General features: G+C 63.2%; 1 protein-coding gene across 1 annotated transcript in view; it reads right to left on the bottom strand.

The window, feature by feature from the left end:
- Window positions 1-16,661, bottom strand: part of TMEM132C (transmembrane protein 132C) — a 177,045-nt gene that overhangs the window by 113,213 nt on the left and 47,171 nt on the right. The gene's annotated exons all lie outside the window — the stretch shown is intronic.

The raw sequence follows: 16,661 nt of genomic DNA, 5'->3' as shown, positions 1-16,661 counted from the left end.
CAGCCTGACCCTCAGGGCACTGGGGTGGGGAAACACTGGCTAGGACTGCAGCCAGGTGGGGGCTGCCTACCAGGGCTGGAGGTCAGCCCAGAGGCAGGAAGGAACATCCCTCATTTCCCCACTTTCCTGCCCACGTGGGGCCACGGGAAGGTCTATCATGGTGGCTCAGAATGCAGGTTACGTTAAGGTGAGAGCAGTGAGGCTTTTCTCCTTTGGCCTTTTTCTTCATTGGGGAAGCAATCGCTGCTCCCCCTTTTTCAGACTCAGAAGGATGTGGCTGGGGTGCCGGCAGGAGGGTGTGGTTCCCCGGTGAACATGTCTTCTCCACCTGAGAGCGCCACCTGTACTCTCAGAGTGACGATGAGGTCACCTTGTCTGCCACGTGACGTCTCCCCTCTTGGCCCTCATGCCCGAGGTCTAAATGCAGGGCAAACACCTCCAGTTTGTTCCATTATTTAGAATTTACAACCACGTTAGTGTGAGCCAACTTTTCTCCCACTAATTTGTCTGATGTTAATTTGCTCATTGGCCCACCTCAGAAGAACCCAGGTGGGGCCGATGCCCTGCGCAGGTTCCCCTGTGCCCATCACCGACATCGGTTGTAGGACAACCAGCAGCTCCTTGCTGCCTGAAGGCTGCCCTACCTCAAGTTCCCCCTTGGGCCTGTACGTCCATGGCTGGGGCACCCCTCAGGGCCCAGGGGGCTAACGCGGTCCCATTGCTAAGTCGGCAAGTCTAAGCAGCCTGGCTCCTTGGCCTGAGCTTTCAAACCTGTCCAGGAGACTCTATCTGTGGAGAGTGAGTCTGGGAGTCCTCTCTGCTCTGTCCCTCTGCCTCCCCTCTGCCCACTGGGCACGCCCACCCAGCACGTGCGGAAGGGCACGCCGCTCCGCTCCAGAGGCTGCCCTAATCCCTCCTGGGCTCTGGTGAACAGATCAAAGCTGCCTGTGGAGCTGCAGCCAAACAACTGGGCTGTCAGGAGGGCTTTCCAGAGAAGCCTCAGCGCCCTGTTCTCTGCCCGAGGCCGTGTTCGGGGTCACTGGTCACCAGGTTCCCTGCACCCCCTCTCTAGCTGCGCCAGCTCCTCCATTTTCACCCACTTCTCTCTGAACCAGGGCAGCATGCTCCCCAAGGCCCCGCCGAGGCAGGACCTCCCCCAGCAGGCTTCCCTCCACATCCTGGCCGCCCACCGTCCAGCTGGCTCTGGAGAAGAACATGAACTTCGGGGTTCTCAGCGACGGGGGCTTCTGCCTCCCAGAAACACCTGGCGACGCTGGGGATTTCTGACCCTTCTCCCAGCGGAAATGTGAAAAAATGGGCATCAGCACGGTTCTGGGGAAAATGGGGGGCACGCCAGGGAAGGGGGTATTCCATGCTTCCAGGTATCAGACACCCGCCCAGTCCCCTGCCCAGGGCCGGTGGGGGTTACCCCAGGGGTCTGCCTGGCCTTCCCCCGACTTGGGACACAAGCCACCCCAGCATTTGGAGTGTTCTCCCGTTTGTGATTTATTAACCCCCACCAGACACGGCGCCCCTCTGGGAAACAGGGCCACTGCTGCTGTGCTCGGAGACAAAGGCACCTTGATAGCGGGTGGACTTCAGCGCCTCTCCCCAACCAGCCCCAGCACCCTCTGCTGCAATTACACCGCGTGGCCTGCGATCTCCGGCAGTAACTGCTCTGCGCGCAGGCGCTTCTCCCGCGGAGCCCGGGAGGGCCGTCTTGGGGAGAACCCCGTCCTCTCTCAGGGGCCTCAGGCCCCTCCAACCCTGAGCAAAGAAGCCAAACGCCAGCATCTGCGACTTCCGGGCGCGAGGCCGTGCCGGGCCGCAGGGACCACAGGCCGCGAGATGGCACAGGCAAGGCGCGGGCGCCTGTGCCGCGTGGCCAGTGTGGCTGCCTTGGGGGTCAGTGTCGGGGTGGACGGGGCCAGCGTCGAGTTTGCCCATGTCCAGTGGAGCCCAGAGGGGATCGCAGGCCTGGTCAGCCTCTGGCTCAGCTACACACAGGCCTTGGCCAGCGGTTCTGAAAATAAGGGGCGACTTTGCTGCGGGGTCACTCGGGAAACTCCTGGAGACATCTGGGGTTCAGTGGGGACGAGGGCGGTGGGCCCTGGCATCGAGCAGGTGTCTCACAGCACCCGGGGGGCCGCAGCCCAGCCCAGGGGGGCCCCGGGGCTGGCAGAGAGGGAAGCCGAGCCCCAGCTCAGTCTGGAGGAGGAGCAGGAAGAGAGGGCGCTGGGGCCCTGGCGCGAGGCCTCACTCTGAGAGAGCCGGGAGGCAAAGGCAGCCGAGGGGCGCGTGGCCCCCAGGGGCTGTCGGCCCTCCCCAAACTGTGCGTGACGTCCGGGGACACAGGCCGGGGGGAGGGGGGGGCCGTGACCAGCGTCCACAACCGCACGGGGACCCGCCCCTGCTCCCATGAAACCACGGGCAGACGCTGGGATTCGAGGGCCGCAGCGTTTCCAGCGACATGAATCCTCTTTTAAAGGGTGATTTTTGAAAGACGGTCTCCCCTCCACTTAAAAACGTGAAACCCAGCAAGCTGGCAGCCGGCGGGCACTCGGGCGGCGCCCCTGGCTCTGGGCCCGGCGTGGCTGCGCCGGCGGAGACACAGACCTGGCAGGTCCGTCGCCGGCGACCCCCTCCGGGTTCCCGATCTGAACCGCGCCCCAGGTCCCCTGGCTGGCCGGGCTGGCCACGCGGTCACCGAGGGCCTCCGAGCAGCGCGGCAATGAAACGACAACGAGAATTTGATCGGATTCAAACCCCAGGAGGGTGTCGAGCTGTGTGATGGGAGCGTTTACAGCGGTGTTGAATAACGACGTTGGCGGCTCACGCAGCATATGGTGTGGGGCTGCTCGGTGGCGTCTATTCAGAGGGAGCGGCAGCCACTTATCCCAGATGGCGGCATTATTTACGACGGGACCTTCCATTAATCCCGAGAGGCCCAATTACCGCAATTCATGTAAATAAAAGGGAACAGCGTCCCTGTTCTTTAGGATGGCTTCTCCTCAAAGATAAAGAGCTTATTTTTCATATAGTCCACATATCTCCTTCCCCACTAATTACAGATCATTTTAAAAAAAACGAAAAAAAAAACCCACCGTCCACATCCTGTGGGGCCGGCACCATCTCCCCCGCGCGCGAGTCTCATCTGCCCGCCAGTTCGCATGCGCTGCGGAGGAAGCTACTCACGAGAAGACTCAGGACACAGAGTGGAAAACGCTTTCCCGACGGTTTGGTAAACAAAGAGAGGGAAGATGCATCAGAAGATGAAACCCTATTTCTTCCACTACATGGTCTTTAGCTTCTTGGACAGCGAAAGAGGACATTGACATGGAGCCTCTGGAGGAAAATGGAGAACAGCAGAGGAGGGTTCTGGAACGTCACGGGAACAGCGTCCCTCCATCCAAGGGAAGGCACAGCCTCCTGAGGGCTGCCTGCTCGGTCGGCAGCAGAGGAGAAGACAGAAGCTGCAGTGACCACCAGGCTGTGGGTCCCCGAAGCTGCCAGCCCCCTCGTGGGTCACGTCCTCACATTCCCATCCCCACATAAGGGCCCAGGCCCAGAGAGGTCAAGTGAGTTAGCCAAGGTCACCCAGCCAGGGGTAACAGCATCAGGTCTTGAACTTGGGACCTATGTGCTCACCGTTAGGCTTTGTTTAAATCCACGTCTCACTTCCAGCTCCGTTTCCCCCTTGGTGTCAGTGTTGGTAAAACAGCAGAATCCTATGACCGTTTAAGGCTTGTGTCAGAGTAGAAATGCTGGACCCCAGCTTGCAGGTCAAGTGGACCCTTGACAGAATGGTCAAGAGATGGGGCCCCTGGATCCAGCAGTGCCTGAAGCCAGCTCATCTCTGCCTTTCCCTGAAGGGCTTAATCTAGTCTGAGAGGGGCTGCCTGCCACTTGGAACTGATAGTCCACATCTCATTTTTGATTGATGAGCCCACTGAGCTTACAACTGTTCTTATTTAATTTTGCAGGGACAAGATATCCATCTCGGTCCTAACAGTAATCTCGAAAAAAGAAAAATCAACTGGAGGTATCATGAGGCAAACTTTTCCTTCAATAAAGAGCCAATGAGAGACTTTCTGGGTCCTGTGCTGCCTCACTGCTGTCGGGAACATACAGGTATATAAGCCACATTTATCAAGGCCGAGGGACTCCAGGCCACAGAAGGGAAGCGTTGAGATGGGCAGAAATAACCTGCAAATAAGACATAATAGGCGAGGCGGGCCAGGCATCCAGAGGCAAGCTCTGCAGGGAGGGCAGAGGCGGGCGGGGCTTGGGAGGAGGTGAGAGAGGCGTGTGGGGACCGTGCTGGGGTGCTGGGGGAGGAGTTGGCCCACGCAGAGGTGTTGCAAGGTGAATGGGCTCTTCCAGATGGCCAGCCCAGTGTGGCCAGGACAGCAGGGCAGCCCCCACTGCTTCCTGGCTGGTTTTGAACTCCCTGAAGAAGCGGGGGCCCAGCGTCCCCACCCTCGCCAGCATGGTGAGGCCACGTGTGTCTGCAGTCACTCCTGTGAGAGGCCCCTGCTTTGGGGAACTCACCCTCCGAAAGACAAGGGACGAGCGTGGTGTGCATCAGAGAGCAGGACACACCCTTCTTCTACCCCCCTGTCTTTCCCTGTCCTTAAGAGTCTTAGGCCCAGGAAGGCAGCGCCCAGATGCAGACGCAGGTGCAGGGAAGAAATGCCCTCTCCCCCGTGGGGATGCGGGGAGACATGGCCGGGCCCCACCACCTGCTACAGCAGTCTCCTCGCCTGGGGTGGGAGTTTGGCCAAGCGGGTGGGGTGAGACGGGGGCTGGGTGGGTAGAGCCATCCAAGGACAGTGCCCGGCACCACCAGTGTGACAGGACGGGTTCAATCCTGTAGCTGACTGGACCATTTACCTGCCAGTCCAGCCCACGCTCCAGGCACCGAGTCCACCGCCTGGCCACTGCCTGCAGGGGGAGGAGCCACAGCGCTGGGGCTGGTGTGTGTGGGGGGCAGGGGCTGCCCACCCTGGGGCAGCGTGGTCTGGGAACCACTGCCATCTGCCATATCTACTGGCCTCTGCCAGCAGCCTGAGACCCAGTGCAGCCACTGGTGAAGGGCAGTAAAGTGACCACCGCCCGCTGCCGCTGGCACTGCCCACAGCTGTGTGCTCTGGGCCAGCTGCTGGCACCCGAGGGCGGGGGTCTCTGGTTTCCTGGGGAAGGAGCTCACTGGGTCAATGCGGCCATTTGGGGTCCACCGGTGCAGACTAGCCTATCCCTGCCCCGTTACCTACGGATTTTAACTACCATCAGGCAGCAGTGAGAAGGAGGATCCAAACTTGAGCAGAGGAAGCTCTCCAAGACACACTGCCGGTGAGCCTGCGCTGCACAACAGTCATCCCTATAGTTACAAGCAAGCCGGTAGCCACAGGTCCCCATTTGAATTACATTTTGTGGCAATTTTTAATTTCCATAGAACTTTAGAGAAACCCATCCAGGACTCACTCAGCAGCTGGCAAGACCATTGAGGACCAGACTCCACCGCGCTTCCCTCGCCCACCTCTGATGTGCGGGGTCAGTACGCGCGACGCCAGGGAGCCTGCGGCCATCCAGCCGCTGCCTCTGAGTTCCAGGAGGAAAAGCTGCCGGGTCTGTGTCAGGTGAGAACTTACTTAACACGAACTTTTTAATTGGCTTTCCCAGAAGACTCTCCCAGGGAACTGCAGCTTAGAAGCTCTTGTCACTCTGTCCCTAATTACACAGCTGCAAGGAAATCTGAGAAGGTGATTATTTTTAACTGGGCACAGAGCCACCTCCAGCAAAGCTCGTGTTCTGTGAGCAAGGAAGGAGGGGAAATCAAGTAGGAAATCAAGTAGGCAAGTTAGCACGATGACACAGTGATCACACAAGTAACAAGGCACTTCTGTGAAAATAACTGTGTAAAAAATAATAATTGTAAAAACACTGATATTGATAACAATTAATAGATATTAATGCATTGACCATAATTATATTATGGTGAAATAACAATAGCAAAAAAAGAACAGCACTCTATGTTGTATACATGTTTATACACGTACATACATACATGTACACGTCTATGCACACACATGCATACACACATAAACATGCATGTATAAATGCAGGCATGTATACATACAGTATGTAGTGTGACTCAATAGATACATCTTGTGTGAGGATACGATGCACACTATATACGCTAGAGACAGCTGTTCTTATTTCAATTACTTGAACATCAATGACAGATTGCTTGTGTGATACTGCTATTGTCTAGACAACACACACACACACAGAGAAGATTCACATGGTAACACCACAGTTGCAAAATAATCACCTGGAGGAAGGAGGAAGATGAGCTCATACTGATGGTCACACATCCTCAGCTTTACTGGTTATTTTTTACTTCATTTTGTGAACGAGAGCATGCTCACCCATGACTTGGGAGAAGAGGCTCATTTCTCAGGACTTTGAGTTTTAAGAAAAATAAAGCCCACAATCGACTGACCCAGCTTTTCTAAGTTTCCCTACATGCCTGAGGCTGGGCCCACCCCACAGGTTCCAGTCAGGGAGCGCATCATCCCCTTTCTGCATTGTGCTTGAATGACTGCTTTGCCAGTTGATCCACCTCACCCCCTCCAGGAAGTCTTCCCTGCTGTCTCTGACCAGCACTGGTCCTTCCCTTTCCTCGTCTTTCTGTCCTGCTCTCAGCTCCTTTAGGTCAGAAGGAACACGGGAACACATGCTCCGGGCTCAAGCCTCAGCTCCGCCATCAGTGAAATGGGGCGGTCGCCCACCTATCTGGGGGCTGCTGCAGAGGCGTCTGGGAATGGACCCAAGTTCCTAAAGGTACTTAACCCTCCTTCCACGGAGGCGAGAGGGGGAGAGTCTAGGTCAGGCGTGCGCACCTCCGAGAGACAAACAGGGAGAGAGGGAGGGAGACAGATGAGCAGTAAACCTTTTCTCAAAGGCTGGGAAAAAACAGGTATTAGTAAATAGCAGATATTTTAGGCCAACAAGCACATCGAGGCCATTATGTAAACCTTACATAACCATTTGAAACACACCGTCTTCATGTAAAGAGGATTCCCGGCTCGGCCACAGCAAAGCAGGTGGGGGTCAGGCTCAGGGCCCCAGTCTGTCTCCTGGTGTCTCCACCACCTGGCAGCCGTCTGGCCTCGGGCAAAGCAGTTCATCTATTTGTGCCTCAGTTTCCTTCTCTGTAAAAGCCAGGGAGCCTGTCCATGCATGGGGAGTGGCCCCGTGCCACTGGCCTTCGTCCAGAAATGTCTGGTTCTGCTCCACCGCCCCTGCCTGTGTGCCGCCCCCGCGCAGTGGCAGGAGGAGAGTCTGCCTGCGGCCATGCCCACCTGCCCACCTGCCCCCCTGCCAACCACCTCGGCCTGGGGGAGGGGAAGGCCCTGTCTAGGCCCACCTGTCCCAGGGGCGGGTCCAGCCCTGCTCCCCCAGGGAACCCACCAGACACCCTCTGGTTCAGGGTGGCCGCCAGGGTGGGGCCTGGGCTCTGCACCTGCTCTTGGGCGGGGAAGCTTCTAGGCTTGGTCACTAGAGGGCGCTCCCAGGGGCCGGGAGGCCAAGTCCAGGGGAGGCTGCCAGCCAGCCTGCAGGGGGCCCCCAGCCGGGCTGCCCAGCCCTCCAGGCCAGCCCGGCACCCGCAGTCGTGTCACAGGGCGGGTTCCTGTCCCTGCGGTGAATTCTAGCATGTGGGCGCTCTGGCGTCACGTGGGCACCCCCCAGGACGGCTCTGGAGGGCGGCTTCAGGCGTGGGCAGCTCCAGGTCAAGGCCGGCGTTCTCCGAGCAGTGGGCAGCGGTCAGCCTGCTGGAGGTGCCCACACCTCAGCCAGAACCCCTGGTCTGGAACGCCGGGGAGCTGAGGTTCACCAGAGGGCCCTGGCACAGGGCGAGCCCGCCAGGCCAGAGCCCAGCTGCCCTCGCCGCCCTGCAGTCCAGGGTGGGACCCAGGGATGCAGGCAGACAGCTTGCGCGTTGCCACTCAGCCTTCATCCACCCCGTCGTCACTCACTCACTCAGCAAACACGGACAGCACGCGCTCGTGCTGCCAGCATCTCCACGCCACAGAGCTCGAGCTGCAGGAGGGCACATGAGGGAGGCCCACTGGCCACCGTCCCGCATGGATGTCTGTGACTGGTGCCAAGGGAGATAGCGCTGGGGGGGGGCACCTGCGGGGGACCCCTGAGCAGATCCCCGACGAGTGAGAGACGGAGATGCCGCTGGGCAGGAGGGTCGGCAGCGCCTGGAAGAGCCGTCTCAGGCCTAGCCCCGCCCAGCCACATGCCCCATGGGGGCCCCTCCAGAGCCCACGGCAATGCTGCCGCACCCCAACATCTGCCAAGGGGGACAGGCCCCGGCTTCTCTCCTGCCCCACCTGGGCAGGGCGGCCCTCCCAAACCAAAGACGCGAGGGAACAGACCCATGGTTCACTCTCTAACTGGCCTCCTCTGCCGACGAGGAGGAAGGGGCCCCCCTCGGAGCCCCCAACCAAGATTCCGCCGCCGGCCTGGGGGCCCTGTCCCCTCCGGAGCCTGCTGCTGTCCTTGCGGGAACTGCTGTTTTCTCTTTTCTTTCTTTTTTTTTTTTTTAACGCAGAGCAGCTTAGCTAAACCCACCCTGGCATTCGCAGCCAGGCCCCGCCCCCGCCGGCAGATGCTGGTCTCTCAACCCCTCACAAAGCAGGGCTGAGGATAAGCCACAGACACCCTGATTTTGAGGCATTTCTCTGTCAAAAGGGCGGCTGCAGCTGATGTTCCCGGGGAGCAAGTGCCTCGCCCCTGGGCCCCGCACCACAGATGCCTTCCTGCTCCGGCTGTGTATCTATGGGGCAGTGCTCCCCTGGAAACACAGACCCCGGCCACACCAGCCCCCCAATATGGGAAGTGGGGAGGGGGAGCACAGAAACCCCCAGTGGAGAGAAAAATCCAGGAGACACAGCGGCCAGGACAACGGGTGGGATCACGCCCCCGAGCCCCCTGCCTTGACCTCGTCGGAACCCAGGGGTGCCCAGAGCCTGTGCCCACAGAGACGGCTGAGTCTCCAGCGCCGTAGGCGGCGGGCATGGCCAGCGGCTCTCACGGGTCCCCCTCTGACCTCCTGTCTCTCTCACTGCGGATGAGCTGGAGGGCCACGGACGCGGGCCTGGGAGGGCTGGAAATGTGCTCACCCCACGGGCCCCGCCTGCCCTCCTGCCCTGGAGCAACACACGGACATGGGCAGACACGTATGTGCATGAACACGCAGTGCACATCCACACGGATACATGCACCCAGATAAACACACGCGCACCATTCAGACACATCACACATCTGTACCCACGGACATGTGTGCACACACGCGCACACACACACACAGAAACGTGTCCAGGGAAGCTCAATCGCTCCCACGTTTCAGCAGGAGTCAGGAACGACTCGGGTGCCTGTTGAGACGAAAGGGACCTCACGCAGGCAAGCCAAGGAGCACCACCGAGCGGTTCAATGGAAGCATCTAGAAGCAAGGAGGCCAAGAAAATGCTCATCGAAAAATCCACGAAGGCGCGTCTGCGTGGCAGCCCCAGCCCCCCGACTTTAACTAAAATTGGATGAAATTATAACCCAGCTCCTTGTGCCCCGGGGTGTCTCGAGAGCGCAGTGGACGGGTCCATCCCGCAGTTCTGCCGTCAGCTCTGGCGGGGTCTGGACTCCACAACCAGAGAGAAACGAGAAAGTCCGAATGTAGAACAAGCACAGGACAAAGGCGTTTGTGTGGATTTAACACCCCGAAGCCACCATGCGTGTGCGTGGGCGGGGCTGGGCCTGCTCTGCGGACGGGGTGGAAGCGCCTGGGGGCGAGGGAGGCCCTGTGGCTCCCCGGGAAGGAGAGGGGGAAAGACGGGTGGTGTGGGGCGGCTGAGCGTGGGGAGCAGCTGGCGAGGCTGCTCCGGGGTCCACCCTGAATAAGGGAACTAAAGCAGACCCGTGGGTGGGGAGGCCGAGGGGGCTTCTCCGGGCCGGGACACAGGGGAGGGGCTGGAGAGCCGGCCTCCGGGCTCGGCCTCCTGCGGGGAGCCTCCTCTCAGCGGGCGCCTGTCCTCCTGCAGTGCAGGGAGCCCCGGCACCCCCACGCAGAGGCGCTGTCTGCTGCTCCCTCTCCAGCCATGGGCTTTGCGCCTTGTCGCTGGCGCCGTCCAGCTGACAGACGCTGCCTCTCTCCGAGCTGCGCCTGACCTGGGATGAAGCCCGTCCGTCCTCTGTCCTCCGTCCTCTGTCCTCCTGTCCTTGTGGCCGAGGGCGCCGCCCGACCTGTGCCTGCAGCGCCTGCCCGGGGAGCGCAGTTTCTGGAGACTGGCTCTGGAGGAAGGGGATGAAGAGGGCCCCCTCCACACCCACAGGGTAGCGCTGCTGCAATGCTGACCCCCGCAGGCAGGCGGGGCCCCGCAGCTGCCCCCCAAAGCTCTCTGCAGAGAGGAGGCCCCTCTTCCTCGGGGCCCAGCAGCAGCAGCTGCGTCTTTCCGAGCATCGTGGACGATCCCTCCCACGGGCGGAATGCAGGCCGGAAGGAGGGTCCCGCGCTCCCCGGGGCGCCGACCCAAAGCCAGTGCTCAGGGCTCGCCGGTTCCCGCTGCCAGCCCAGCACGGGCCGGACTTTCTCCGTGAAGTCAACGTCAGTGGCGAGACTGTTCGAGGACGAGGTGGGCAGAGAACGTGTGAGTGGCCGAAGCCCGCGTGTCCGGCCGAGGTCGCTCCGTCCTCTCTCCCGGCTCCAGACTGTCTGCAGGCGCTTGTCCTTGTCCCGGTCGAATTCCGGTCACTTTTCTCTGCCTTGGGGTGCTTCCTGGGGGTGATTTTGCCGCGAGGTGCCAGCTCGGATCCCTGACGGGGCCAGAAGCGTTCCCTGTCCTGGCCGAGCCGGCCGCCGGCTGCGAGCGCCACGTTAACGGAGCAGCAGTGAGCACCGGGTCAGGTGTCCTGAGACGGAGACGCCAGAGTCAGGTCTGCGCTGGGAAACGGCGCGACCAGAGGCAGGAGACCCTCCCGCGGCCCCCTGCGCAAGCACCGCTCCCTGCGCGCCAGCTCGGCCCCCGCGGAGGCGTTTCAGCCCACGTGGCAGCGAGTCAGGAGGACGCGAGTCGTCCGCCTGCCCCACGGGCGCCTCTGCCTTGGGAAGGACGGAAGCTCAAACAGACGCCTGCGCCGTCCTGGGTGTTCCTGCCGGGAAGGGGGCACCGAGGCGGCCCCGCGAGAGTGGACGCAATCCCGGACCCGGGGCTCGTCCCCACAGCATCCGCGGGCCTGCTGCACGGAGGTTGTCTGACGGACGTGCGCAGCTTGGTGAGACACCCCAAGGCATCCCAGACACTCTTCAGAAACCCCCGAATTGCCCAAAGCAAGACTGAGTGAGGCAGAAGACAGCTTCTCAGGGGTGGGCGCCAGCCTCCGCCAGGAAGCCCACCTGCCCCTCTCCCCGTCCACCCGCCGGCCACACCCTTCCTCTCTGACCTCGGGAGCCACAGCTCCGGGCAGTGCGGGGCAGGTGAGGGCGGGGAGGGTCGGACAGGTGCGGGGGGATGCCGGCCTCCCAGCGGGCCCCCCACCTCCCCGCCGTTCCAGCGGAGGGGAGCCCGGCCGGCCGCGTGTGCTGGGCCTTGGCCTGGCCTCGCCGTCCTCGCGGCCCGGAGGAGCCAGCGTTGCTACGAGGACTCCTCACCTCGGCCACGCTCCCGAGAGACGGGCCGGTGCCAATGAGCGCCGCGAGGGCTCCCGCTGCCTGCGGCTGTCAGACCCGCGCGCCTCATCCGTCCGCACGTTCCGCGAGGCTTGATCTCCTCCCCGGGTAATGAAGGTGTGAAGGGACAGTTGTGTTTGATGCCTCTTCAAATCCTCTCTTCTCACATCTCGCTGAGCTTTTCAGACGGCGATGGTGACAGCCCAAGATGCCCAGATGCTCGGATTCTGCCCCGCGCCGCGGTCACGGCCTCCTCGCGCACTGGTCCGGGCCGCCGCGCATCGCCAGCTCGCGGGGGCGGTGACGCGGGCAAGGGGGGAAGCTTCGGGGCAGAGCTGGGCGCGGGGGCTGGTGCCCGCCTCCCTGGCCGCCGGGAGAGGGAGCAGCCGGGCCTGGGGGCAAGGCGGCCTGAGGGAAACGCTGATTCTTGGAACGTGCTACCTGCGGGCGCCCCAGAGCCTGGACCCCTGGCAGGAAGGGCCGCTCAGACGCGTGGGTGACAGGAGAGCGGCGGGGGCTCTGCTCACACCCTGGGGTGCTCGACACCTTCTCACGCCGACTGGGACATGCGGGCCCACGCACCCTGCCGGAAGGGCGGCTTCCTTGGCCAGCAGCTTCCGTCCATTCCCTGCGCCGCTGTTTCCAGGCTGTGCCAACCCTCTATCCCCTGAAACCTCCGCCTCCTCTGGCTGCCCCGGCAAACACCAGCCGACTGGGGAGGGAGTCCCAGCACCAGGGGCAGGCAGTTTCCTGGAGACCCCTGAGGCAGCCAGGAGAGGTTCTTGGGAAAGCATCCCCGGGGACCCTCACCCCCGGCGAGTCCCACGACCCTCCAGCACCAGGCTCGCTGCTCCGCAGTGGGGGCGGCGGCAGCCTCTTGGAAGGGAGCCGCGGGTGGGAACAGCGCAGGAGCCGGGAGCGCAGGGAGAGCCACCCTGCTCCCTGCCCTCTTCCCGCGGGTGTCCAGGGCGCGGGGCTCTGCTGCTCTCCGTGGGTCACGCTGAGTGAGGTTCCCGCGCGCCCCGCTGGGAAACAAACCGCCATCTCGCGACTGTTCCGGCGTGCCTTTGGGGCGCAGCCCGGCTGTCCGTTCAGAACCCCACACCGCTCTCACCGGCTCTGCCTCCTGGAAGCTGAGCCACGAAAGCTGTGAGAGCCCAGATCCGGCCGGGGGCCCGCACGTCCAATTCCTGCGTTGCTCAGCTCCTCATTCCTGGCGTCCGCCCGTCTCCCGGGGCGCCCAGCAGCACCCGACTCTTCACAGGGAAGCTGCTGCTTCCCCGCCGGAGACGCTCCGAAGGCCCTTTCCTCTCGAGACCTCGAGTTATCATCAAAGGGATTTTTATCTCGAAACAAGTAGGAGAGTTTCTGATTCTACAACCCCCAGAACACATTCTATCAGCAGTTTCCAAATCTAGACCCCGAGACCTTCCCAAGGAGAAGAGGAAAAACAATTTCTTGGGCGCACCTGGTTCCTTGGAGCCCAGGAAATAACTAGGGCAGGCTCCGGCGGTCCTTCCTGCCTTCCGAACAGCCAGAGCGGGTGATTTCGAACATTCTCTTAGTGATTGCAGCTCCTGATGATGAACAGCTGCAAAGTCGTCACTGTCTTCTTAAGCCTCCAGCGGGAAGCCGGAAAGCAGCACGAGCGGCGCGAGCCCGTCGGAACCCGCCCCCACCGCGCTCAGGTGAAATCCAGGTTCTCCCGAGGCCCCCGAGGCCCGCCGTGAGCTCACCGCCGCCGGTTCCGCGCTCGTCCTTCCAGACGCCCCGCGGAACACGCGTCCCGGACACAGCGCTCCCATCTGCGCCTCGACGCCCTCCCTCTGCATCTGCCCCGTGCCTGGGCTGGGCACGCACACCCACACCACGCGTGCGCACACACCCCACACGCTTCACCTGGCCCTCAGCTAACTCACACTGTCACCCCGACGGAACGTGGTCTGTGTCCAAGTCCCCGTCCTTGGGTCTACGAACGTGACCTTATCGGAAACAGGCTCTTCCCACGTGTGACCAACTCAGGCCCTGCACAAGGAGCGTCCTGCGCTGAGAGCGGGCCTACGGCCAGCAGCGGCATCCGTGGAGGGCAGGCACACGCCCATCGGTGCTCAAGATTCGAGGCCCAGCCTGCCCTGCCCGGCACTGCCTGGCACGCCTCCCGCTGAGAACAGCGGCCTCTCCCACGCTCGCCCTGAACGTTCCTGCAGAACTGGACCCGCTGCGGGTCACTACAAGGGCGCCCCGGCCCCGGAGTGGAGCCGCCAGCACAGCCTCCGCCGTTGGGAGGGTCTTCACGCCCTGCGGTGCCATCGCTGATGGCAGCAAAGAGGCGGGGGGCCTGCGGAGGGGCCTGAGCACCGGGCAGAGGCCCCACACCCCGGCGCCGTCACTGGCTAGTGCGGACTCAGTGAGTGCGAGGAGGACACCGCCAAGTCCTGCTCCCCCAGAAGTCAGGGGGTCCCGAGAGCCGGGCACCCCCAGGAGCTCCGCAGGGAGGGTGTCCGGCGGGAGGCCAGGGTCTGTCCCCAGGAACAAGGGTGTCTGCTCCTGAACCCCTGGTGCGAGCCCGCGGAGGGACAGCAAGCCCTCACCCACGTCGAGGGAAGGGTGGCGGCCCGCACCAAGCAGCTGTGCGCTGTCCCCCCAGGCTGGGGCACCGGCGTGAGAAGCCCAGGCAGCGGGGGCCATGGGGGCGCGGGGACAGGCTCCCGTCTCGGGGGGTGGCGGCAGCCGGGTCGCATCCTGCACCCTCCTCTGCGCACGGCCCGCTCCGGAGCGGGGGCAGAGCATTCGCAGCCGCGCGCGGAACAAAGCGGGCATGTGTTTCATCTCGGCCGCGGATCCAGCTGAGGCTGCAGCAGTGGGTGGCTTTCAGACCTAACATTTGATCAAAATGAAAAAGTGGCCCTTCCTTTCACCCCGTGACAAGCCTTCCCGTATAAATCACAGGCTTGGCCGCGAGGGCTCCTCCGCGCACAATCGTCCGGGCAGCCGGGCCACCTCCTGCCCCATCTGGACAAAGGGGGCTGGGGCCCTCCAGGGGCCGGCGCTCTTAAAGGCCCCCGGTCAGCCCGGGGAGCAGGACGTGGGGGCAGGGAGGGAGGTGCGGAGACGGGCATCTGATCCGCGCGCGCTCAGTGCTCGTTCCTGCTGGGGGGCAGCAGGAGCGCGGACGGCCCGGCCTCAGCTGGACAGAAAAGGGGCCGGGAGGCGGCGTGCAGCGGTGACGGCGGCTGGTGGCAGTCGTGGCCACACGAGCAGACGTGGCCCTGGGGAGGGGAGGCGGGCCCCGTGACCGGGGTGTGGCCCGGCACAGCCACATGCACCAGCCAGAGCCCCGGCCCACAGCCTGGCCGGCAGTGCTTCCAGCCCTGGGCCGTCCCGTGTCCTCCGTCCCCTTCCCGAGAGGCAGGACGAGCAGCGGGGTCAGGGATGACTGGTGGCCACGCGGTGCATGGGAGCGCAGGGAATGAAGGCCAAGCCAGCGCAACACCATCAGCTCATGCGGACGCTGTGTGTGTGTGTGCGTGCGTGTGTGTACGCGTGTGTGCGCACGCGCGTGCACGGCAAGGACACAGGATTGCTCTCTCACCGGCCTCGGGGGCAGCAGGCCGAGCAGTCACTCCTGTGCCCCTCAGCCCCACAGCCCCCTCCCGCCCGGCTGTCCCTGGACCCATCTGTCCTCCCCCGCCCGCCTCCTGTCTCGGGGGACGCCTTCGGGCCCCGTGAGTGGGACGGACACTCGCTGAGCACGCTGCCCTCGAGGCTCACCCCATCGCGGGACGGCAGGAGCTCCCTGGTCACCGCCGGGCCCTCGTGGACGCCACACGCTCTCACCACTCTCCTCCAGGGCCCTCGGCCCGCGCCTGGCCATCTTGAGTGAGGCCGAGATGACCCCAGGCACGGCCGTCCCATGAGGACCCGTCCCCCGCCCCTGAGACCCTCCGGTCTCGCCTGGCCAGTGCCGGCCCTCCTGGCTGTCCTCCCAGAGCCCCCAGCCCTCCGCGCGGTGGTCCCCAGCCCAGGGGGGCTGCAGGCTCTGTGCGAGGGATGCCCCGGGGAACAGCGCGAGCTGTGAAAATAAAGACATTTGATCTGCCTTTTAAGAAAACACAGGTTTGGGCCTTGCCAGTGGCGCAGCGGTTGAGCGCTGGGTTGCGAGGCTGCCCGCAGCCCCTGCAGCTCCGGTTCGATCCCCGGCTGCTCCCCGGCCACCGGAGGAGGGTCCCACATGGCGCGCAGACCTCTCCTGCCGCCCGCTGCTCCCCTCAGCAGTGTCCTTCTGTCCTTCTGCCTGCTCTGCTCCCCGCTCTGGCTCTGGTGAATTCTCTCACCCTCCCGCGCTTCTGACTGTACCCAGTGCTTGTGTAAATAAATAAATAAATCTTTAAAAAAAAAAAAAAAAAGAAAACACAGGTTTGCATTACAAGCATGTCCTCACTTCCAGGAAAGCAGGTTGCCTCGTGAGGAGGGGCCACGCGACTTCCCCACGAAACCGAGTGACCGCCCACGGCAGCCCACCGCCCGGCCTAGGACTGAGGAGGCCCGTGCGCCGCCGGCCCCGCAGGGGCCCCCGACGCCCGGCCGCCCCGGCCCTTGCCCGGCGGGTCCCTGGGGTGCCCAGCAGGCCTCCCGCCCGCGGCCGCCGCCCCAAACCCGCGCCCCCGCGGCCCGGGACGCCCGCCCCCCGGCGAGACCGCGGACGCGCCTCGCAAAGCCGAGCGGCGAGTGGTCTGGGGCATGACCAGCACGTGCCCCGCTGGGGAGCCTCGCCGGGCCCCGGCCCTGCCCGCCGCGGAGGAGCGCGTGGCCCCTGAGCTGGGCCCACGGGGGCCGCTCCGGGGCGGACGGGAAGGCGGCTCCGGGGGCTGAAGCCGGGGCCCGAGTTGGGGGTCCCCCCGCGCCCCGCCGCGGGGTTCCTCTCGGG

This window comes from Talpa occidentalis, unplaced genomic scaffold, assembly GCF_014898055.3.
Source record: "Talpa occidentalis isolate TD23 unplaced genomic scaffold, MPIMG_talOcc4v2.1 talOcc4.14, whole genome shotgun sequence".
In the NCBI taxonomy this organism is placed as follows: domain Eukaryota; kingdom Metazoa; phylum Chordata; class Mammalia; order Eulipotyphla; family Talpidae; genus Talpa; species Talpa occidentalis.
The sequence above is the reverse complement of the archived record's forward strand: the minus strand, read 5'-3'. Positions and strand labels throughout refer to the sequence as shown.